Source organism: Schistocerca serialis, chromosome 3 (assembly GCF_023864345.2).
Source record: "Schistocerca serialis cubense isolate TAMUIC-IGC-003099 chromosome 3, iqSchSeri2.2, whole genome shotgun sequence".
Taxonomy (NCBI): domain Eukaryota; kingdom Metazoa; phylum Arthropoda; class Insecta; order Orthoptera; family Acrididae; genus Schistocerca; species Schistocerca serialis.
In genome coordinates, this window is record NC_064640.1 from 646,470,603 (window position 1) to 646,495,213 (window position 24,611).

At 41.8% G+C, this 24,611-nt stretch overlaps 1 protein-coding gene across 1 annotated transcript in view; it reads left to right on the forward strand.

The window, feature by feature from the left end:
- The first annotated feature begins 258 nt into the window (after window positions 1-258).
- The window catches only part of LOC126469550 (uncharacterized), a 304,761-nt gene continuing 280,408 nt past the window's right edge, over window positions 259-24,611 (forward strand). Inside the window, exon 1 of the mRNA XM_050096668.1 lies at window positions 259-337. The gene's annotated coding sequence lies outside the window, so the exon portion shown is untranslated. The remainder of the gene's footprint in view (window positions 338-24,611) is intronic.

A 24,611-nucleotide genomic window follows, 5' to 3' on the forward strand; every position in this document is an offset into this window, starting at 1 on the left:
ACATGCTTCCAGTAAGGTCAGAAACACGTGCTCAGTGCATTGTACTTGACGTAAGTAGTTCCCTCGTACCCAAAATGACTTCAGGGAGGGAATGGGCGGAAGTGCACGAGTACGAAATTAATGTAACTGGCGCAGATTTGGTTGCGTCTGGGCGGATATGACAGTGACTCAAGAAGCGACAGACACATACGTCAGCAGAGCAGACCAGCTAATCGTCAACTTAACCAAACTAGCCTCAGTTGGTCAGTTCGCTCGCGGAGGGCAGGTCGCATTCGTGGAAAGCTACTTGGGTGTTCCTACTTTGCCGCGACACTTTGCTGAGTAGAACTACTACCGGGTAAGTCATTTTATTCTCTAATATCTTAAGAGTGTTTGTTATACTGATATATTGCGTTTTCGTGATATATTATTGTGGTATTTTTTGCTTTTAAGCAATGGTCAGTAATCGAATTTTTCTTCATGGATGTTTTGCAAAATCAGCTATTAGCATAAGAGTCTATGCATTACATTAACATCTGCATCTATACTACACCAATCATCTTTTGGCGCGCGTCAGTGTGGACTTCGTGTGCCTCTGACACTTTCTTCCTTTCCTTTTCCAGTCCCGAATAGACCGCGGGATGACTGGCTATCAGTAAGTCTTCGTTTGAGCTCGAATGTCTCTAAGCTTACTTTCGTGGTCTTTTCGTGAGACATACACATCTAAGAGAAAGCGGTATGTGATATGTTGGTTGAGTCTTCTAGGAATTTAAGCAGTGAACCACATGATGACGCACAACGCCTCTTCTGTTGCGTTTGCAGTTGGACGAGAATTTCCGCGATGCTTTCGCGACTGCTGAACGAACCCGCGACGAAATGCGCTGCTCATACCGATTTATCGATCGAAAGACTGTTCCGTGAGCTACCACCATCGTGGTTGAACTACAGTTCATGAGGATTCTTGAATGAGTCGTAATCTGACATCTGCCTTTCCTGCGATTAGTTTTATGCGCTCTCACGATTTTAAATCGCTCCATACGCACGCACCCGGTTGTTTAATACATGTTACTGTTTGTAGTGAATGGTCGGTATTCGTTTAGTGAAATAATTAACAAGCATTGCCGCAAATTTTTGCACAAAATGTCACATTTGTATCTGTTGAGAATCAACTGCCTGTCCCTGCCGCAAGCGTTTACAAATACATCCATACTCTGTAAACCACTGTGAAGTGCAATGCAGAGGGTAAATTCCACTGAACCAGTAATGAGGGCTTTTTCCCGTCCCATTGACGTATGGAGCGCGGGATGACTCATTGTCTGAATGCCCCTGTGCGTGCTGCATTCAGTCACATCTTGTCCTGTAGTCATTCCAAGAGTCACCATTCAAAGTTCATTCCTGAATCTTTGTAAGCAGGATTTCGAGGGATATTTTACGTCTGTCTTTAAGAGTCTGACACTACAGTTCTTTCAACACCTCTGTGACACTCTCCCGCAGGTGAGACAAATTGGAGACCATTCGTTTTGCCCTTCTCTGTATACGCCCAATATCCCCTGTCAGTCCTATTTAGTACGGGTCCCAAACAGTTCACCAACATATCAGGATGTTTCATACGAGTGACTTGTAAGGAATCTCCTTTGTAGACTTACTGCATTTCCCTAGTATTCTGCCAATGAATCAAAGTCTGATACCTGCTATACCTATGACTGAGCCTATCTGATCGTACCATTTTATGATCCTATAAAGTGATACACCCAGTTATTTGTATACATTTACCCATTCCATTTTTGACTCGCTGATGTTATAGTCATAAGATAAAACGTTTTATTTGTTTTCTGAAATGCTCAGTTCGACGTTTCTGAACATTTCATACAAGTTGCCAATCTGTGCACCACTTTGAAATCTTATAAAGATCTGACTAATATTTACGATACTTCTTTCACACCGTGCTTCTCCTTGTACATCGTACTCCGCAAGCCACCCAATGGTGTGGCGGAGGGTATTTCTGTTACCATTTACTGATCCCCCATCCCTGCTCCAATCCTGATGGCTCTTGGGAAGAGTGATGGTCGGTAAGCCTCTGTATTGGCTCTCATTTCCCGAATTTTCTCGTCGTAGCCATTTGTGAAATGTATGTGGGAGGAAGTGATATGTTGTCCGACTCTTCCCGGAAAGTGCTTTCTCGAAACTTCAATAGTAAACCTCCCCTCATTGCACAACACATGTGATTGGAGTTCGTTGAGTATCTCGGTAACGCTCTCGCGCCAACTAAACGGTTGCGTGACGAAATTCGCCGCTCTTCTTTGGATCTTCTCTATTTCTTCTATCAGTTATACCTGGTAAGTATTTCGTGTTGATGACTCGGTCGAAAATCGCCTTACGAACCATATGCTTCGTGGATGAGTTACATGTTCTTAAGATTCTTCCTATGAATCTCAGTCTGTATCTGCTTTTCCTACTTTTTGTTTTATGTTGTCATTCTACTTAAGGTCGTTGTGAATAGTTACTCCCAGATATATTATGGTAGACAATGTTTCCTCATCAATAGTACGATTGTACACTAGTGGCTTTTCTTTCCTCTGTATGGGCAATATGTTAAATTAATTTGTGTTCAGAGTCAACTGTCAGTCCATGCACCATTCATCAATCTTCTGCGTGTCGTTCTGTAAGTCTATACTGTCCTCTGACGTTCCTACTTTCTTATAGATACAGTCTTGAACAGCATCCGACGCTTTCTACTAGAACATTCATAGACATTTTAAACACTAACGGCCCTATCACACTTCCCTGGTGTACTCCGAAAATTACCTTTACACTGATTTTGTTCCCTCAAGAGAGAATTTTTGAGTTCTATCTGCCAGAAAGTCTTAAACCCAGTGAACAATGTGGCCCGATACTCGATAAGCTCTTTTTTTTTTTTTTAATAAGCAGCAATGTGGAACGGTGACAAATACCTTCCTAAAGTTAAGGAACACGGCATCAACCCGAGCGCCGTTGTGTACAGCGCTACGGATCTCATGGAGGAACAGAGCGCGCAGAGTTTCGCAAGATCTCTGTTTGCGAAATCCATGTTGATTTTCATGGGGGAGATTTTCATTCTCCTAAAATGTCGTAATTCTTGAGCATGAAACATGACCCAGAATTCTACAACAGATTGACGTCAACTATAATGTCTACAATTGTGTGCAACCATCCGGCGGTCCTCTTGAAAATGGAAATGACCTGCGCTTTTATCCAGTCGTCAGACATTCGTTGCTCCAGCGATCTACGATAATCTGCTGCTTCTAAGGGAACAGGTTCATTTGCATAATATTTGTAGAATCTTATAGGTATCTCTTCTGGTCTTGATGCCTTTCCACTACTAAAAGTTTGTGGTTGTTTTTCTATTCCACGATCGGTTATCTCAATATCTGCCATTTAGACTTTCGAATTATGTTTGAAAGGAGGAAATGTGTTGCGATCTTCCTCAGTGAAACAATTTCGGAAGGGCAAATGCAGTTCAAATGGTTCAAATGGCTCTGAGGACTATGGGACTTAACATCTGAGGTCATCAGCCCCCTAGAACTCAGAACTACTTAAACCTAACTAACCCAAGGACATCACACACATCCATGCCCGATGCAGGATTCGAACCTGCGACCGTAGCGGTCGCGCGGTTCCAGACTGAAGCGCCTTTAACCGCTTAGCCACACCGGCCGGCGCAAATGCAGTATTCCGGCATTTTCTTTACCATCCGTTTCGGTGACAGAATAGTCTCTGAGTGAATAAATAGACGATTTCGAACCACTTACCGATTTAACGTATGACTAACTCGTCTTAGGGTTTTTATTTTCAAAGTCAATGAACGCTTTAACATATGACTAAATCATCTTAGGGTTTTTACTTTCAAAGTAAATGAATGCTTCTCTCATTTCTCTCATTACTCTCATTTTCACTTTGTTTAGCTTTTGTTTGTCAACTAGGTTTTGACTTCTCTTGTATCTGAAATGAAGGTTTCTTTGTTTATGGAGCCGTTTTCTAAGGCGGCTACTAAACCGTAGTGGATCTTCCCCATCCCTGAAGACTTTGCTCAGTACATACTTGTCTATGGCATATTGAACAATGCTTTCGAATTTCTTCATATGTAGTCAACATCTTCGTCCTCACCACAGAATATTTGGTGCTAACAACTTAAATATTCTGCAGTTTATACAGAGTGCGGCGCGGGAACTTCCTCATTTGAAACGCGCGGCACACAACGGCTGTTGCTCATTGTTGCGTGGGTTTCAGTGCAATCAAAAGTGCGAGATTTATACATTTTTAAAGTTTAGTTTAGAAGCGACGATGCAATGGTGAAGAGAGGAGCGCGCTTTCGCCTTTCAGCCATCGGAACTGAGCGTGCAATCAGGAAACAGTCCAACATCGCGCCAGCAGGTCGTGTTCTTGATGGGAAATCAATTGTTATGTGGGTAGACACATTTATGGATAATGGAAGTTTGCAGAAAAAGAAATTAGGACCTTCGAGAAGCACCAGAACGCCTGAAAACATCGAGAGGGGAAGGATGTTTATTTTGAATTCCCCCAAGCGATCTACACGCACACATGCAGTTGCCCTTACAATTTCTGAACACACCGTGAGACGAGTTCTTCATGAAGAGTTGAAATTTCATCCGAATAAACTGTCAGAGTTGTACACACATTACCCACGCGATTTTGTTTCACGAAAAAATGTGTGTGATTTCTTGATCGATGAGTTGCATCATGACGCCTTAGTGTTCTTTAACGACGAGACACATTTTAGTTGTTTGGCTGCGTGAATAAAGAAAATATATGGTATCAGAGTGGCACGAACCGCCGAGAACTTCATGGGCAGCCCCTTCATACAAAACATGTGACTGTTTGGTGTGCACTATCTAAAGTTGGCATGGTTTTTCGAAGAAAACGATAAGCCAGTGACTGTCATTTCTGAGCGTTATGTTCAGATGACTGAACAGTTTTGTCTTCCAGAACTTGAAAACATGGATGAGGGTGATGTCTGGTTCCAACAAGATGGCGCTACAGCTAACACGGTACGAACATCGATGACCATGTTGCGCGAACACTTCCTCGATCGTCTCATCTCTTTTAGGGGCCATCTCCAGTTGTAAGGTTACGGTTAGGTGGTTTCTTATTCTATGACTGAACACAATTGTGTAAGTTGTAATGACATTGTTTAATATTGCAATCTTGTCACGGAAATACACGCTTTTACACGGCTTACAATGTGACAATGTTAAGACAGTTGTCAAAATGACGCATCTCATCCTCTGAAAGTGAACTAATCCTAAACGCAACACTCTTAAATTTTAAATCTCAGAAAGTTAAATAATTCTAAACACAACAATATTAAATTTTAAGTAGAAGTTTCTTTACAAAGTTATTCTTATGATTACGTTATGATGTTGGCCAGTACTACGATAAATCATCCGATTCTGGTCCAATGTTCGATACTATTTTTAGGATGACACTCAAGTCTACGAAGGATGGTTAGTTCTGTGACAAGTTGATCAAAAGATTACCCAAGGTCGCTAGAGTTTACAGTGGATGCAAGCTGGTGAACCAACAACCTTGCGCTTGTGCACGTGGTATTTATCTTAGCTGCAATGAGCTGTCGTCTGCCTGGCTGCTTTCGCCCTCGAAATTCCTATAAAACTAATTAAACCTTTGCTGAATTTTACAGCAGAAAATCTCCCTACCTTTCTCGATGTGCAAGAAAACATGAACTCATCCTTTGTCTCAGGCTGTGGACATATACACGGGCATGGCTGGAGCATCGTGCATATTACAATGCCCTCTCAGTTCTCGGAAGAACAATTAACTAACTGGCTGGTTCGTTTCTCCAGACTTGGAGCTCAATGACAATACAGCTAATTTCTAGCTGGATGTCAGCCGCTGTGAACGCAGTGTCCACACAAATTTCCCCTCTGCGTCGTACAGAGCGTTACATATCCCGTTCTGCATTAGTCGCCAGTTCAGAGACGAGTCCCTGAAAATTTATGCCTTGTCTTTCTCATAGCCGAACTGTCTCCCCACCTGGGTTCTTTCGTTCTCCAAGTCACGACTTGTCGAGGAATCTGCAGCCCACACGGTCGCAGAACCGTCTCAGCCTCTGATTCAGACCCTCCACTCGGCTCTGTACCAAAGATCCGCAGTCAGTCCTGTCGACGATGCTGCAGATGGTGAGCTCTGCTTTCATCCCGCTAGCGATACTGGCAGTCTTCACCAAATCAGATAGCCGCCGGAAGCCAGAGAGGATTTCCTCCGATCCATAGCGACACACATCACTGCTGCCGACATGAGCGACCACCTGCAGATGGGTGCACCCTGTACCCTTCATGGCATCCGGAAGGACCCATTCCATATCTGGAACGAGTCCCCCCGGGTATGCACACGGAGTGCACATTGGTTTTCTTCCTCTCCCTTGCAGCCGTATCCCTAAGGGCCCCATTACGCACCTGATGTTGGAGCTCCCAACTACCAGTAAGCCCACCCTCTGCGACCGCCTGGATCTTGCAGACTGAGGGGCAACCTCTGGAACAGGGCAAGCAGCCATATCCGGCCCAAGATCAGTATCAGCCGGAGACAGAGCCTGAAACTGGTTAGTCAGACAAACTGGAGAGGCTTTTCGTTCAGCCCTCCGGAATGTCTTTCGTCCCCTGCCACACCTCGAGGCGACCTCCCACTTTACCACGGGTGAGGGGTCAGCCTCAATGTAGGCAGCCAGAGCCATAGTCCGATTTGGGGATGCATGGGACGAGCTGGCCGTGCCCAACAAACCCCCATCTGGACCCCCACAGTGATTCCCATTGGCAACAGCCTCAAGCTGTGTGACCGAAGCCAACACTGCCTGAAGCTGGGAGCAAAGGGATGCCAACTCAGCCAGAATCCAAACACACCATTTGTCGACTCTTTATGCTGGTTCACCACTGGTCAATTCATCTATAGGTTTCTATACGAGTAGTCATCTCCCCTTTCTTGGTGTGACATTTGAAGGTGTTGCAGTTTGCCATAAGGAGTATCGGATATTTACACTATTGGAACAGTGGATTCTCGTTGGTGGTTAAATACAATAACGGTCTCGTATGGGAAGGGATTTAAAAAGGTTTCTTGAACTCCTCTGGTCCAGGCTCTTCCTTCTTCCAAATCTCCTGTGTTGCATCTTCTGTTCTTGGTGCAGCTTGCTGTCTTCTCACATGTGTCTCCGTTCTTTTCTGGACAGGGAATTGGGATTGAAGACCTGTTTAACCTCTCGTTATCGTTAATCCGTTCTTATGGCGTCTTCTTTGAAATTGTTGTATACTCTTTATTGTAATCGGTTGTTCATCTAGATAGATTAGACAGCCTTTACTCGTTTTCTCGCTCCGTCCCATGAGTGTTCAGGGATTGTTTCACAGTAGTTGAATTCCATATGGTCTGAAGATAGTTTCAGCTATTCTGTACTTTGAGTTACAGAAATGCGTTTTTTTCTTCTTTCTGTGGTGTATCTAAGCACCCACTCGTCCATGCTGTACTATGTCCGCCTCCATTCCGGTTCGGTGGACATCCTTTATTTCTCCACAAGCTGCTTTTAGACAGGTTTTGATAGATGTGCCAAGTATCTAATACTTTTGCAGAACCATTGTTATGAAGCTTGTATGTGGCTTACATATAAGTAAAGCTCACTTCATGGTACATGTTGAGTGTATCCAGGATCTGTTGTAGCTCTCCAAACTTTTCCACAGAGGTGTTATCCTATAGGGGCCTAACCGCTCTCCTCAGTCCTGAGGTCGATCTGGCCCCAATGATGCTGCATTTTGTCTGCTGACTTCATATCTAATATAATGTTTGTCCCTGATTTGATAATCTTACTTTCCTTACACCCTTCCCTATTCTCTATTTCCTCTGATATCGTTATATATCTTATTATAACCCTTACTCCCTTAAATTACGCTACAAACTTTACAAACATTAAAAACGTTAATAACTTTACAAATGTTATCATTTACATTATAAAAAAATACTCTTCTTTTCACTATTTTTACTTATTCATTATCTTTTGTCCCCATTCTATTTTGTTAATATAAAGGTCATGGTCGCCTCATCTTCATCACGATGGATAATAAGAGTGAAAATGATGGTGATGAAGGTTATTAAGTTAGTGAATTTCTGCCATTACCTCTCTTTTTAGTTTTCTAACTACAAGTACATTATGTTATTTTGAAAACTTCGCACCTTGACTCCGACTCTCGCGTCTTTTTCTCTGCAATCTCTCCTTTTTTGGTATTAGCTGTAACAAAATACAATTTATCTCTTTTCCCTTTTCCAAAATTTTCTCTATTGTTTTACTGCATTGTTTTAAAGCTTATAATTTCTTTTCTCAGTTGTACTTATCCATTTCCCCTTTTTCTCGATAGTAAACTTTTGTATTCTTTTCTTCCCTCATCATACTCTTCCTTATTGACATTTTTTCTGGGTTAATCTTACTTCCTACTGTTTATCTCCTTCCACGATATAACATGTTTCTTTCTTAGCTTAATATTTCGATTCTCTTTCCTAATTACTACCTCTTAACGAATTTTTATATCTATTTCCCTTATATCTTATTTCATAATCAGTTTGTGGTACCTTCCAGAAATCATGTATGCTTCACATATTCCCCTCACAATATCTCCTCAATTATTTGTTCACTGTGCTCGACAGAACAAATTAGACATGACTATCTGCTTCTCACCTAATTAAATATTTCCTTCTTACATATTTACTTCCTTTTGTCCACAAAAATCAGTTTCCTCCTCCTTCGCACTGCGTCTATAAGAGAGAACCTACAATTATTTCGTCAAACTATCCACATGCTGATCTCTATCTTCCTTCTTTGTTTTCTGTTCTTTCCCCAGAACACATTTCGTCTGCAGAAGAATTGCTTTTTTTAGTTCTTATTTTCCTGTCTTTTCTTTTCTTCATTCTCGTTTTACCTTCCTACCAAATCACTTTTATTTAGTTAACTGAGATAAGTACAAGTTAAAAGTTTTACCTGGGTGCATTTTCTTATCTTTCATGCTCTTTGATTTATGGACATTTAATACAACTAAATTCTCGTGTGGAGTTAATCTTTTTTATTTTGTCTAGCCTTTATATAATTTTAAATTACTCACATGGTGCAAACCTAATGATTTTCGTGTTTTTGGATTAATCAGTTCTACTGCATTATTATGGACTAATTTACTAACTTCCATGGGGCCTCTGTAAATAGAGAAGGATTTATGGTTTTGGTTGTTTTTCTTGCTAGAGAGATGGTGGGTTTTTACTAGTACCTTTTGTCCTAGTGAAAATACTCGTGTGTTTGCTGTTCTGTCCGCTCGGTTCTTTCTCTATAACGGAGCAGCTTTCCAATTGCTCAATGCTAATTTTACAAAATGCTGATATTGTTCTCGGGGTACTGGTGGGAATTTAATTATTTCTCAGATTTTATCTGGTGCTGGTTTGTTTTTCAGAATGGTGATTGAAGGTAATAACGTACTGTTATGTGGCATTTCATTTATAACATTTTGGAAATCAGACAAATGTCTGTCCCACGTATTATGCTGCTTGCTACAATACAAACAACACAGGGTTCCCAAATCTTTCATCGTTCATGCACCTGAGTTGGCGCTTGGCTTGTATCTGGAAATATAAATAGGCTTAATTTTATGTCGCCGCAGAGTGTTTTGCCATTGTCCTGAACGATATTGTGATCCATTGCCCGATAGTATTTTATCGACCCGACCAACTTGTCGAAGGAAATCTCATGTCAGATCGTTGCTTATGCTCCTCCCCATTGCTTTCTTCAAGGGTGTAAATGTCACGTATTTTGAAGTTACTTCTAGGACCACGAAAATTAGTACATCACCTCTCTGTGTACGGGGTAATGGACCCATGGGATCTGTTGCTGCTATGTGTCTCAGTTTCTCCAGAATGATAGGGAACATTGGTGGTCTCGATCGAAAGGTTACATGCTTAGCCCTCTAGCATTTTGTACATTTAGCTAGAACCTATCTGATTCTTCGCTCCATATATGTGAAGTGACACGACATCTTTAATTTTAAAAAACATTTCTTAGACCCAAAATGGCTGATACTCAAATGAGTGTACCAAATGTACTTATTTATTAGTTCTTGTGGTATACATGCGACACACGAACTTGTATTTGTATTGCGTCTGTAGAATAAGACATTGTCCATTATGAGATAGAATTGTCTAATGTCCCGTGATTCCTGGTTTTTCCACTTAATATTAATCTGTAGAATAAGACATTGTCCCTTATGAGATAGAATTGTCTAATGTCTCGTGATTTCTTGTTTTTCCACTTAATTTTAATCTTGGCTAGGTCTGGGTCTTTGTCTTGTTCCCACCCTAACTGTTTTAAGGTACTGGTGGCGTAGTTTTCAAATGGCACGTTTTTCAGGTAATACATGAGTACTTCCTCTTCTTCTGTATTGCTCACTCTGCTTTTGTCAATTCCTTCTGGCAACCGGGAGAGGATATCAGCAAAGACATTTGATGGTCCAGGCACGTAAGTGATTTGAAAATCATATTCCTGCAGCGTTAACATCCACCGACCTAGTCTTCCTGGCAATAGTTCTGCACTTAAGATTAATTCTAGATCCTTATGATCTGTAAACACATTGGTTTTTCATCCAAACTCAAAGTATCTGAATCTGCGAAAACCCCATACTAATGCCAACGCTTCTAATTCCGTGAGTGAATATCTTTTTTTCACATTTAGTAAGGACTCGACTAGCGAAAGCTATTGTTTTTCTTATCCGCTGTCGGTCTTCCTCATATTGTTGAAAGAGTACCACACCATAGCCTGTTTTCGCACTGTCGGTTGCCATACAGAATTACTTCGTTAAATCGGGATGCGCGAAACGTGGTGCCTTTACTAGTTACCCTGTTAGTAGTTGGAATTCCTGTTCTGCTTGGTCATCCCAGACCCACGGCATCTTTTTACTAGTCAACACACATAAACGTGGGATAGCAAGGGATTCTATCCCAATGAATCTTTTATAGAAGTTAATGAGTCCCAAGAAGCTACGCAACGTCTTTTTATTATATGGCGTACCCTGTTCTGTATCGCTTGTAGTTTGTTAGGGTTAGGTTCAATCCCTTGTTTAGTGATAATACTGCCTAAAAACTCAACTTTTTTATTTCCAAAACTGGATTTTATTATGTTTACTGTTGCTCCAAATTCTTTTAACGTCCTTAGCAATTTATCAAACGCCTCATTATGAAGTTCCATGATGGCTCAGTTACTAAAATGTCATCAGCATAACAGGTGAGACGCTGGTGGAGTTCTTTGTCTAACACAGTCCCTAAACCTGTTATAAAAGCAGCAGAGGATATGTTTAGTCCGAAAGGCACCCTTTTGAATTGATAACTTCATCCGAATGCGATAAAAGCCGCATACTTTCTGCATTCATGTGTTAGTTCTTTCTAACAAAATCTCTCAAATCAAGGGAAGAAAAAATTTTAACTCCAAAGAACTTTTGTAGTAGCTCTTCCAATTTTTCTGGACGATCGTACTCAGGAACGATAATGGAATTTATCTGTCTTGCACCAAATGGTTCAAATGGCTCTGAGCACTATGGGACTTAACATCAGTGGTCATCAGTCCCCTAGAACTTAGAACTACTTAAACCTAACTAACCCAAGGACATCACACACATCCATGCCCGAGGCAGGATTCGAACCTGCGACCGCAGCGGCCACGTGGTTCCAGACTGAAGCGCCTAGAACCGCACGGCCACACAGGCCGGCTGTCTTGCATCAATGACAATCCTAATACCCCCATCCTTCTTATCTACAACTTGCAAGGGACTGTTATATGTTGAGGTTGAAGTTTCAATAATATCATCTATCATTTTGTGTAGTTCTGAAAATACTTGTTTTCTGTAACACAATGGAAAATGTAAGGTGGTACCCTAAATGCCCTGTGTTCTTTAACCTGGAATTCGAATTGAAAATTCTTAATGGCACCGGGTTTTGGTAAACACCTCGTCATTTTGTCGTAATACTCTTTCTGAAATATCCCTCACTTGTCTCAACTTATCATCTATCTCTTGATGAATTGCCACCATTACCCCGTTATTTAAGGTATTGTTTATTCGCCCTTGTATATCGTGGATGTTCCTCCTCCGATTCATACACATCCAGTTGCATAGTCAACTGTTTGTAAGCCCCTGGCATCTCTTCATGTCTTAGTTTCCCTTCAAAATTAAGACACACTTTCCCGAGCATCATATACCCTTCGTCCATACTAAGTGTGACACGATTTTGACCCATGAAATCGGCTCCAGTGATTATGGGTTTGGAAAGTTTTGGCACAATTACCATGTTCGCTTCTATTTCATGCCCCTGACATGAAAAAGTTACCCCAGTTTGTCTACTAATTACCTCTGATGCACCCATGATCGGTCCTTTGACTTTAACACGTTTTGTTCGTGATGCTGGTAGAGCCTGTTAAGAATTACATTTCTTAAAAAGTTCTTCCGAAATCGCCGTCATTTCGCTTCCCGTATGAAGAATCCTGTCTACAAGTATGCCACCTACCTCAATCCGAACGATAGGTGGCACCTCATGTGGAGCTTTAGCTTCATTTTCATGCATCAATGCCTCCTCGATCGAGTCATAGGTTAATCTGTCGATATGTCTGGCCAGTTTCTCAAATTGCTGTGTTACCATTACTATATTCTTTTCCTTACTTTTAACACCTGTCATCTGAAAGCTTTGGGATTAAGTTATTTGCCCATAATCTTTATTAAACGCCTGTATTACTTCTTCATATGTTCCTGTCTTATGTATGTTATCTGCCTTAGATATCACTATTGGTGTTGCCAATGGTACATTATCCTCTTGGCATGCTATTTCTCTCTCTCTTTCGTTTAACTGAGCTACATCTTTGACAATTTTGTCCTCATCAGTTTTTGTGTTACTGTCTATAGTCACCGTTAATAATTCATGTTCCTCATCATCGGTCGATTCCCAGTTAGCTGAATGCCAGTACTCTGATGTTTGTATTAGATCTCCCCCTAAAAATACTTCAGAATCTTGCTGATCAGAACTAAGTCTATTCACATGTTTAATTATGTAATTAACTTCATTTTTCGACTGAATCATTTGTGACTGGTCTTCGTACCGTTCATCTCGTCAGTTCTGTCTTTTACCTGGATTTGGTGGCCTCAACTCGACTTCCTGTACCGCTTCATTTCGCGTATCGTGTCGTACCGAAGCTTGATTTTCCCAACCTTTCTGCGTTCTGACCATTCCATTTCCACCTGAATAACCTGAATTTTGCTGCTGAAACCCTCTAAACCTTCCAGCTTCGTTTCCATGGGGGCTGTAGCTCGGATCATGGTTACCACCATAGTTTCTAGGACCAAATCCACTATTGTAATTCCGCGGCCCTCCAAAACCATAATTGTTATTAGACCTTTGTGCGTTTCCCAAACCATAATTATTATTGTCATCCCGTCGGCGATTACCACTCCTTCTAATACGCTTATCTTTTCCTACGTTATTACTGCCACCATAAGTATTATTAAAGCCTAATCGGTTGCTGTTATTCCCCGTACTATTGTTTTCTCTCAAAGTACGTAGTTTCTTCGCATCGTCTTCACTTAAAATGAATTCAGGTTCTCTTAACATTCCTTTAAATGCTTGTATATTATCTCCTGTCCCACCAACCAATGACTGTTGATAACGTAACGGTAACTTCATTGTGCACATTCGTATCAGTTCCCCATCACTGTATCGATTAACTAAACACTAATTCTTTTTTGTCATTTTCTCGAAAAATCTAACTGGTTTCTTTTCACCTGAATTTTCGAATAACTCTTTCTGTAACAACGCATACTTTATTCTGTTTTTGGTTTCTGTGGACCAGTATCGCTCCAAGAGTGCGGATTTAAATTGCTCATTTATGTCAAAATGGCCAATGCTCTGGTAACCCGATCTGGAATTGATTTATAAGTGCGCGTGGATGTAAACCGTTCCCGCTTTCTTTGTAATGTTGGAATTTTCTGACTGCAAAAAGTGATCATTGTCAAATTTTTCTCTTCCACCGCCGGCCGCTGTGGCCGACCTGTTCTAGGCGCTTCAGCGCGGAACTGCGCTGCTGCTACGGTCTCTGGTTCGAATTCTGTCTCGGGCATGGATGTGTGTGATATCCTTAGGTTAGTTAGGTTTAAGTAGGTGACTGATGAAGCCAGTTTTGATAGCATGACTCTCCTAACTTCATTGCTGCGAAATGTCTGAGGTTACTATTAGTATTGACCGCAACACTATTAATATACAACATGAATAGTAAGGGATTCAACACACTTCCCTGGGGCACATCTGATTATATTTTTTCGTATGTCGTTGGCTCTCCATCCAAGATAATTTTCTGAATCCTCCCAACCAAAAACTTCTCAAACCAGTCACAAAATCTGCTTGATACCACATATGATCGTACTTTTGGTAATGAGAACAGGTGTGGTACTAAGTCTAATGCTTTACGGAAATCGGGAAACACTCCACCTGCCTGGCTGCCTTTATCCAAAGCTTTCAGTATATCATCTCAGTGAAGCACGAGAAAGGTTTCACATGATGGATGTTTTCGAAATGCATGCTGGTTGACATGGCAGAGAGGTCTTTCTGTTCGAAATACCTCATTATGTTTGAACTAAGAATAATTTCTGAGGATATTTGGCGGTAGTACTGTGGCTCAGTTCTGCTAACCTTGTTGCATGTGGGTGAGTCCTTACTTTCTTCCTAATTCTACTAGCGGGGTATGCAAAGACGTAAAATTCGAGGACAATACTTTCTTCTATTTCAGACTCCCTCTTTTTTTGCGTCGGCATTGATGATGGCTTCCACTGTCATAAATGAACCACATTTCGTCTATAAAACGCCGCGTAATTAATAACCCACAGTAGACGCGACAGTGCTCTGGTTGTAGGTCAAAGATGGTTAGTCTGGTGATAAGTACGATAGTACTCACAACAATCTAGAAACTCAGTTGCAGCATCTTCTGTCTCTAGTCACTGATGTAGGACGACTCTGATATCATGACAATTGAGACTACCGGGAAATATAGGAAGAATAACTGTTCTTGGTCTCAGACCTCTTCATGATGTTCCAAAATAGTCTTTTAATAACGGTAATAGTAACAGATGACATATTAGTAATAAGATAGCCTAAGAAACTATGACTATGCAAATAACTGCCCGTTACCAGGATGAGAAGAAGACACTCCATTCTTACTCTCTGTTATTACTTGTCGCTCTATGTGCACACATTTCGAGATACGAAGAATGAGAAAAGAAGATTCCACTCTTACCTTCTATCATTACTTGTCACTCTACAGGTTGTTTGGAAATTATCGTTACAAACTTCTGAGGGGAATGAGTACGTAATATTTTGAATATGAACCGATGTCCGGAAACGTTATCCAACGATGCTACAGAGCGTCATAGCTATAGGCGCCAGCGCCTGTAGAAGTATGAATATATTGGGAGATTCCGTGATGATGTTACAAAGTTTCAAAGATAATGGAGACTGATAAATGTACCAATTTCAGGTAAGGGTCCCCGGTTCGGAAACGAACGAGTCGGAAGTTACAAGCGATAATTCATTCTGATACCTCTGATAGAGGAATACATGTATCGGTGCCGTTGTTGCTAAGAATGTAGTATATGGAACTTTCAGAGGCGGTAGTATGGACCAAAACAAGAAAAAATGTGCAGTAAACATTGGTTCTAAAACGGATACCTGAGGACCTATGAGTATTTGTTCATCTTCGCTAGCGTGAAACAACACATCTCCCCTATTGAATAAGTGCTCATCTCTTAAGCCATGCATTTTAGAGCCCACGTTTACTAGACTTTTATCTTGTTTTGGTCCATACTACCACCTCTGAAAGTTGACTACCATACCGTCTTACCGACAACAGTACCGGTACATGAGTTCCACTGCCAGAAGTATCAGAACGGTTTTCGCTTATAACTTTCGATTAGTTCGTTTCTGGTTAGGGACGCTTACCTCACGTTGATACATTTATCCTCCTCCACCATCCTTGAAAGTTTGTAACATCATCACAGAATCACTCTGTATATACTGGTGACGGCGCCTAGAACTTCGACACTCTGTAGCGTCGTTGGATGAAGTTTCTGGACATGGGTTCCTATTCAGATATTACGTAGTCAGTCTCCTCTATAAGTCCTAGAAGTTTGTAAAGGGAATTTCCGAACACCCCCTATATACACACAGTTGAAGGTACTAAACTATTTTGGAACGTCGTTAAACATGTCCGGCGGAACTACTGTCAGTAGTACGAGATACGTGCGGAAATTAAGTCGGTCCGGGAGAATGTACGCCCCAATTAAACAGTCTAGGATCATGCCAGCCAACACGTTAAGGGCAAATTTGCGTTGTGAAGCATATGTACGCGTAGCATGTTGGTTCACATCCTCCCACGTATGCAGGATGTGAAGATTCATCACACCCTCGTGAGAGAACGCAGCCTTGTTGGCGAAGAGGACATTCGCTGTGAAGCTTCGGTCTGCAGCGGATTCCTGCAGAAACCGCCTCGCGAATCTCGTGCTCATTTTGCAGTCCCCCAGTTTCAATTCCTGGATGCGTTAGATATGAAACGGATACAGTCCTTAGTCGTGTACAATGCGCCATAAGGAGGGTTGAGAGGTAACAGTGGCACGGGTACACCTCGTGTACTCACTGGCGGTGTACGCTGCACGCTTTCCAGAACGCTTTCTCCTGTCGAACTGTCCGTGTTGTTCGTTTGCTACCAGCATCCGGCTTGTGCACATGGAACGAGCCGGTTTCGCACATAACGTGTGGCATGGCACCTTTCTATCGGGATATTTCGCTCGATGCTATGGCACGGCTTCTCGTCCACTGCAGTTGACCGCGGCATAAATCAAATGCATCTCAGCCATTTCGCGGTGAGTGTAGCTAGCCACGTTTCTCCCAACGCTTCCACAGCGTGAATAGTGACGATCTCCGTGCGCTCCGTCCGTGTTTGTACATCTACGCCCTCTCGTGAGTGTAGCGCCCTCTCGTGGCCTTTGCGACCCAGATTCCCGTGTAAACTGATCCTTATTGTGTGCGCGATGTGCCATGCCAGTTTGTAAACGTTTTTTCAATCACCTTATATATATTCTTGAGAATTCTCTAAATTTAAATTCACCAGTTATTGGAAATGTTTAAACTTTGTTACTAATCTTGAAGTTAATGCTTAATCACAGTTGAATACAACTTTCGGGAGTTATGTGGAAATACGACCAAATGAATACAACTTTATGGAGTTACGTGAAAAGAAGATCTACTTTAGGTTCCCGGTGGCTGGTGTCGAAATTGTAAGCAATTATAAATAATTAGACTGTTGTGTGCGGACTGGATTTCGGCATGTAACAAAACTATTTCAAGATAGTGAACTTGTCAGTACATCACAGCAGAATCCTTTTTAAAAGTAGACTGCAAAGCAAACATGCAGCCACCGATGCGAGATTCCGTGATGAACATCGGCACTACTGATTATTGTTTACCGAACGAACTGTGACTGACGGAAAGGAACATTTCGAGACGAACCAGTAAGTGCGCAGAGAATCATAGTCTAATCCCAGCACATAGTTCGCCCCGGTAGCTGAGTGGTCAGCGTGACGGATTGCCGTCCTACGGGCCCGGGTTCGATTCCCGGCTGGGTTGCAGATTTTCTCCGTTCAGGGACTGGGTGTTGTGTTGTCTTCATCATCATTTCATCCCCATCTGGCACGCAGGTCGCCCAATGTGGCGTCGAATGTAATAAGACCTGCACCAAGGCGGCCGGACCTGCCGCGCAAGGGGCCTCCCGGCCAATGACGCCAAACGCTCATTTTCATTTCCCAGCACATAGACCGCAAAATGTCTGTTTCAGCCCAAATATTTCCGCGATTCTTCAGAGAGTGGCCATATGTCACTGGCAGCTTGGGGCTCATGAGTTCCTGTTGAATTGGGAAACTTCACAAGGTAGATGGTCGATCTATCCGTATTGCGAGTAATATTGTGATACCAGCAGAACAACGATTATACCCTCAGGGATTAATCTTCTTCCAGCAAGATCAGTCTTTTACATACATGTCAGGGAAAGTACGTGAATGGTTTGCAGAACAGAACGAGATTTCTCGTCTAGACTGGTCTCCTCGCGCCACAGACTTCAGTCCCACTGCAAACGTATGGGTAGAGACGAAACAGGAAATGCGAGAAAAGTGGCCAAGGAGACGTTTTTGATTTCACTCTGGCTAGGAAGAGATGGTCGAAAAGGAGATAATTTTTACCGGCCTTATAGGCTTCCTTCCTTGCGGTATACAGATGGTCTTAAAAGTCGAAAGCAGTTTATGGGATATTAAGTGGTGAAGAAACTATATATTGTGCCCTTTTAATGGCCGAAAATATCTTGTTAAGAACTGTGAAATGAATTTTCTGATAATTTCTTCCTTTCTTCACAAACCAAGCAAAATAGCATATTAAAACAAGGAAATTTGCTGTGAATAAATTCAAACCGAATTCAGTAGTCATGCGGCTACTTTCCAACCTGTCAACTACGGCACCCAACTACGAAGACGTGTATCAACAATTGCCACTTTGAGGTATATCTGACCAGTGATCCACCCCTGACTCCGCCTCACGATATCTTTATTTTCCTAGATCTGTAATCCCATGAATGACATGGAACAATTTTCTTGTATTTTTGAAGGCTTCGTCCTTATGCTGTGTTTCAAGAAGATGTTAATACCTCATTTAAGTTTATAATTTTAACTGTGCCTTACCTTTTATGAATAGTACTGTAATCCTGTAATGTGACTGGCTCATCCTTAACATGGCTGGCAGTTCAGATTTTAGCTCTGGCCATTTCTGGAGCTTGTTCTATTTCTTCTATTACATTGACGCTGTTATCAATTTTGCGCATTTCCCGTTCGGTAGCATTTGCTCATCCTAGATTAAGTACCTTTATTTCGATCGTAATATGCTTCCCAGTTGACATACCATCACTTTATGTTAATCAGAGACATGCAAGAGGCTGAGCCATATTCATTACCTTCCTGTGATTCATCAAGGCTTATTTGTGCGTATTCTGGTACGTTGGAGTATTTTTGATGCTATTGGCATCTAGGGAAAAACTGGGGATACAGGGAAGCATTAATATATGGGCGAACCTCAATCTCTCCCGTTTTCCCTTGCTGTCGCAAAGTGTCTGCACGGTCTATTGTAAGGGCAGGCTTGTGTGGCAGATCCATGTCCTTTTAAAACTTCGGCATTATATCTTTTTCTTATCGTTTATCGTGTAGTCAAGGGTCCGCTGTGTTCACGATTCACGAGTTGGCAAAATTATTTTATATTTTAACTTTCTTCGCCGTATGCGCTTTCTGTTGCAACAGTAATCACTGAATCTAAGGGAGGGAAGTCGTGTGCCTCGTCTGTCTGTGAAGCGTGTCAATTTTGTTCTGTACGCTCCCACCTTTCAACAGCTTATGTATCGTGTTTTTTGAAACAGAGATCGGGGACCGCCCAGCAGTTGCCTAAAAGAACGTGGAAAACGATCTAAAAGTCACACTCGGGCTGACTGTTGTTACCAGACCAACGTTCATCAAGTCCCGCGAGGATTTTTTTCTTTTTTCGATCTTGGTTTAACCCATATACTTGTCTCTCAAACTAGCATATTAAACTATTGTTGTTGTTGTGGTCTTCAGTCCTGAGACTGTTTTGATGCAGCTCTCCATGCTACTCAATCCTGTGCAAGCTTCTTCATCTCCCAGTACCTACTGCAACCTACATCCTTCTGAATCTGCTTAGTGTATTCATCTCTTGGTCTCCCTCTACGATTTTTACCCTCCACGCTGCCCTCCAATGCTAAATTTGTGATCCCTTGATGCCTCAAAACATGTCCTACCAACCGGTCCCTTCTTCTAGTCAAGTTGTGCCACAAACTTCTCTTCTCCCCAATCCTATTCAATACCTCCTCATTAGTTACTTGATCTACCCACCTTATCTTCAGCATTCTTCTGTAGCACCACATTTCGAAAGCTTCTTGTCCAAACTATTTATCGTCCATGTTTCACTTCCATACATGGCTACACTCCATACAAATATTTTCAGAAACGACTTCCTGACACTTAAATCTATACTCGACGTTAACAAATTTCTCTTCTTCAGAAACGCTTTCCTTGCCATTGCCAGTCTACGTTTTATATCCTCTCTACTTCGACCATCATCAGTTATTTTACTCCCTAAATAGCAAAACTCCTTTACTACTTGAAGTGTCTCATTTCCTAATATAATTCCCTCAGCATCACCCGACTTAATTTGACTACATTCCATTATCCTCGTTTTGCTTTTGTTGATGTTCATCTTATATCCTCCTTTCAAGACACTGTCCATTCCGTTCAACTGCTCTTCCAAGTCATTTGCTGTCTCTGACAGAATTACAATGTCATCGGCGAACCTCAAAGTTTTTACTTCTTCTCCATGAATTTTAATACCTATTCCGAATTTTTCTTTTGTTTCCTTTACTGCTTGCTCAATATACAGATTGAATAACATCGGGGAGAGGCTACAACCCTGTCTCACTCCTTTCCCAACCACTGCTTCCCTTTCATGCCCCTCGACTCTTATAACTGCAATCTGGTTTCTGTACAAATTGTAAATAGCCGTTCGCTCCCTGTATTTTACCCCTGCCACCTTCAGATTTTGAAAGAGAGTATTCCAGTTAACATTGTCAAAAGCTTTCTCTAAGTCTACAAATGCTAGAAACGTAGGTTTGCCTTTTCTTAATCTTTCTTCTAAGATAAGTCGTAAGGTTAGTATTGCCTCACGTGTTCCAACATTTCTACGGAATCTAAACTGATCTTCCCCGAGGTTCGCTTCTACCAGTTTTTCCATTCGTCTGTAAATAATTCGCGTTAGTATTTTGCAGCTGTGACTTATTAAACTGATAGTTCGGTAATTTTCACATCTGTCAACACCTGATTTCTTTGGGATTGGAATTATTACATTCTTCTTGAAGTCTGAGGGTATTTCGCCTGTCTCATACATCTTGCTCACCAGATGGTAGAGTTTTGTCATAACTGGCTCTCCCAAGGCCGCCAGTAGTTCTAATGGAATGTTGTCTACTCCCGGGGCCTTGTTTCGACTCAGGTCTTTCAGTGCTCTGTCAAACTCTTCACGCAGTATCTTATCTCCCATTTCGTCTTCATCTACATCCTCTTCCATTTCCATAATATTGTCCTCAAGCACATCGCCCTTGTATAAACCCTCTATATACTCCTTCCACCTTTCTGCCTTCCCTTCTTTGCTTAGAACTGGGTTGCCATCTGAGTTCTTGATATTCATACAAGTGGGTCTCTTCTCTCCAAAGGTCTCTTTAATTTTCCTGTAGGCAGTATCTATCTTACCCCTAGTGAGACAAGCCTCTACATCCTTACATTTGTCCTGTAGCCATCCTGGCTTAGCCATTTTGCACTTCCTGTCGATCTCATTTTTGAGACGTTTGTATTCCTTTTTGCCTGCTTCATTTACTGCATTTTTATATTTTCTCCTTTCATCAATTAAATTCAATATTTCTTCCGTTACCCAAGGATTTCTATTAGCCCTCGTCTTTTTACCTACTTGATCGTCTGCTGCCTTCACTACTTCATCCCTCAGAGCTATCCATTCTTCTTCTACTGTATTTCTTTGCCCCATTCCTGTCAATTGTTCCCTTATGCTCTCCCTGAAACTCTCTACAACCTCTGGTTCTTTCAGTTTATCCAGGTTCCATCTCCTTAAATTCCCACCTTTTTGCAGTTTCTTCAGTTTCAATCTGCAGTTCATAACCAATAGATTGTGGTCAGAATCCACATCTGCCCCTGGAAAAGTCTTACAATTTAAAACCTGGTTCCTAAATCTCTGTCTTACCATTATATAATCTATCTGATACCTTTTAGTATCTCCTGGATTCTTCCAGGTATACAACCTTCTTTTATGATTCTTAAACCAAGTGTTAGCTATGATTAATTTGTACTCTGTGCAAAATTCTACAAGGCGGCTTCCTCTTTCATTTCTTCCCCCCAATCCATATTCACCTACTATGTTTCCTTCTCTCCCTTTTCCTACTGACGAATTCCAGTCACCCATGACTATTAAATTTTCGTCTCCCTTCACTACCTGAATAATTTCTTTTATCTCGTCATACATTTCATCTATTTCTTCATCATCTGCAGAGCTAGTTGGCATATAAACTTGTACTACTGTAGTAGGCATGGGCTTTGTGTCTATCTTGGCCACAATAATGCGTTCACTATGCTGTTTGTAGTAGCTAACCCGCACTCCTATTTTTTTATTCATTATTAAACCTACTCCTGCATTACCCCTATTTGATTTTGTATTTATAACCCTGTAATCACCTGACCAAAAGTCTTGTTCCTCCTGCCACCGAACTTCACTAATTCCCACTATATCTAACTTTAACCTATCCATTTCCCTTTTTAAATTTTCTAACCTACCTGCCCGATTAAGGGATCTGACATTCCACGCTCCGATCCGTAGAACGCCAGTTTTCTTTCTCCTGATAACGACGTCCTCTTGAGTAGTCCCTGCCCGGAGATCCGAATGGGGGACTATTTTACCTCCGGAATATTTTACCCAAGAGGACGCCATCGTCATTTAATCATACAGTAAAGCTGCATTTCCTCGGGAAAAATTACGGCTGTAGTTTCCCCTTGCTTTCAGCCGTTCGCAGTACCAGCACAGCAAGGCCATTTTGGTTAATGTTACAAGGCCAGATCAGTCAATCATGCAGACTTTGCCCCTGCAACTACTGAAAAGGCTGCTGCCCCTCTTCAGGAACCACATGTTTGTCTGGCCTCTCAACAGATACCACTCCGTTGTGGTTGCACCTACGGTACGGCCATCTGTATCGCTGAGGCACGCAAGCCTCCCCACCAACGGCAAGGTCCATGGTTGATGGGGGGGGTGTTAAACTATACGAGTGGATTATTCAGCTTTAACATTATTTTCTTAAATTCAAACTGTTTGTTAGCAAAGTACCAGAAATAATCCGACAACTGACAATGATTATCTATTTCAAGTTTCAGCTACAAGTCACTTTTTATTTTATGCTTAATCTAACATAATGCAACGCGTTTCAAACATGTTTTGTTCATTTTCAAGAGTCTGTACATACATCGAGAAATGTTACTTAAAAATATGCAGTTTTAAACTAGATTAATCTAGAACACTTCGTTTTTTACTGTAGCTGCTGGTGTGGCATTTGGGGGGAAGGAGGGGGGCCGTGTATATGTAGAGATCGAAGTCAGTGATGTCTTCTGCTGGTTTTCTTCCTTGTTGTTGACTATGTATATCACAGCAGTTACATCCTCTTGCTGCTTCACTTGTATCATTGGTGTAATAGCGGAGCTGTTGATTGACATTACACTATTGCACATTATATTTTGTCACTGAATGCTACTGCAAAAATTGCTTCGATGTTATACACACAACACAAGATGGCTATGACAACTATTCTGATAACGCAACTTCTGACTTCTTAGTGGTATTAGGATATTCAGGTTACCTACTTGCAGCCCATCTGCAAGAAAACTTCGTCTTCAGAAGGTGAATACCTTAACAGAGCCGGCTCAAGAACACACAGACGACTACCGTTTGGCCTCTGCCCCCTCCCCCCACCCCCCACCCATTTCCGTCATATTCTTTCATTAATCAGTAATTGTGATTCGACTGTACACAATTTTTGCATTTCGAATCCTCTGGCCCACCTCACGCGGGCCCTGTCTTTAGGTAGATTCGTTCGCTAAATAACGTTTACGTCGGTGGAAAACTTCTGTGGTAAGCTTTGTGCAATAATGTTCTCTGAGCCGCAGTAGCAGTGTTGCTGCCTCGTCCCTACGATGACAGCGTTGTAAGTATCCACCACTAACCTCGCCCAGTCGCGCTCACGCGACACCAGTTTGTAGGGCTTCAGCGGCCGAGTCACTTCGCTGTTGCTTCCGGTAATCGGAGCGGCAGTCACACTACTGCACACGAGACAGAGTTCACTACTATTTTCAGCCCTGATATCAGTCTTACTTCCACAGGAAACCCCATTTCCATGTAATGGACAAATTTTGACTATCTTTAAACTGACTTCTTTTTGCTGTTCTGATAGCACCAAAGACCTTAATACCATCATCATTAACGCAAAACTATGGTACTAGTGAATCTCTAAAACGAGCCACTTACTTTTCAACTTGTTTAATTATTTTATTAATCTCTGCAGTACCTTCTTAAGTATGTTAATAAATAAATTTCTAATTGTTGAGGTTGCCTTCCACACACAATACATCCTCAATTCATCCATAGCACATAAGGCTGGTTTATGCTTCACTCTCGTCTTCTCAATCGTCCACACCACGGAATCAGTACTGCATCTCCTAATTCTCCGGTACCTATTGATCTGGGCGTAGATGGGACTTTCAAATCTAACCTTCCATCCTATCACGTTTCTTGAACCTGCCTTCCGACTATGGACAGTAATGGTTCACACAAACCTGCTTGTCAGCTCCAAACTACCGTGATTTCTTTCTATTTGAGCG